A 990-nucleotide genomic window follows, 5' to 3' on the forward strand; every position below is an offset into this window, starting at 1 on the left:
GGAGACAAGGCCCCATCCAGCTGCTGACTGTTTCAGGCGCACTGAGGCGCGATCCTGCTGAACTCCATTAAGGAACATCAGATCTATACTCCATAAACCCATAGCTGTCCATAGTGAGGTAACCACCAGCTGCATTACCCACTCATCAGGGTTAGGAGCAAGCCAGAGGGACCCACATAAGGGGTTTACTGGCACGGCCACTTTATAGGAAGGATGAGTATGAACCCATCAATCGCACCCAGGCCATCAGAGAACCCACCTAAAGGCTCAGACTCGGCCAGGTGGGTTCCGGGCTGCTGAGGGACATCTTCCCCAAAATATGCTAGCAAGGCTTTACAAGGTCTGAAAGGAGAGGGGACACAGGAACCGTGGTATAGCTATGTCCTCTAGGAGGCGTTGACACTAGATAAAGCTGTTCGCTCCCCCCCTGGCAGCTATACCCCCTCCAGTCTGGAGAGAGAGCTTCAGTTTTTTCTAGTGTCAATAGGAGGCAAGACCTCCCTGCTCTGCAGCGAAGCTCCTGAAGATTTTTTATTTTAGTTTATTTTTTTATTTTCTTTTAGGTGGGAAACAGTGGACGGCTCACCTCCCTGTTCTCCCGGGGGGAGCACACCAGCGTTGGCTCGCCACGCTGCCTCCTCCCCCCACAAGAAGACAAAGTGGACCAGGGCAGCCTCGCTCCCTGCATCCCGCCAGCCAAGGGGTCACCCGTCCAAGTCCCTCTTCTAGCTTCCTGTCACTACGGTGCCAGTAGCTGAAGGGGTGACCCTGCTGGAACAAGAGGAAGGGTGAAGATGGCGGCTGGACAGATAAGTAGACGCCTGTTCCAGCCCATCGACACCCACCCGTCCACCCGCTGCTAACCTCCCTGGAAGGTGGTTCTTGGCTCAGAAAGACCTACAAGGATTGCCTATGGCAGCAGCAGTGTGTTTTCAGCAGCAAGGGCCGCACAGTGTCTTCTGAAACTATCCATAGCGCTGGGACACAGAC

Source organism: Bufo bufo, chromosome 8, assembly GCF_905171765.1.
Source record: "Bufo bufo chromosome 8, aBufBuf1.1, whole genome shotgun sequence".
Lineage (NCBI taxonomy): Eukaryota > Metazoa > Chordata > Amphibia > Anura > Bufonidae > Bufo > Bufo bufo.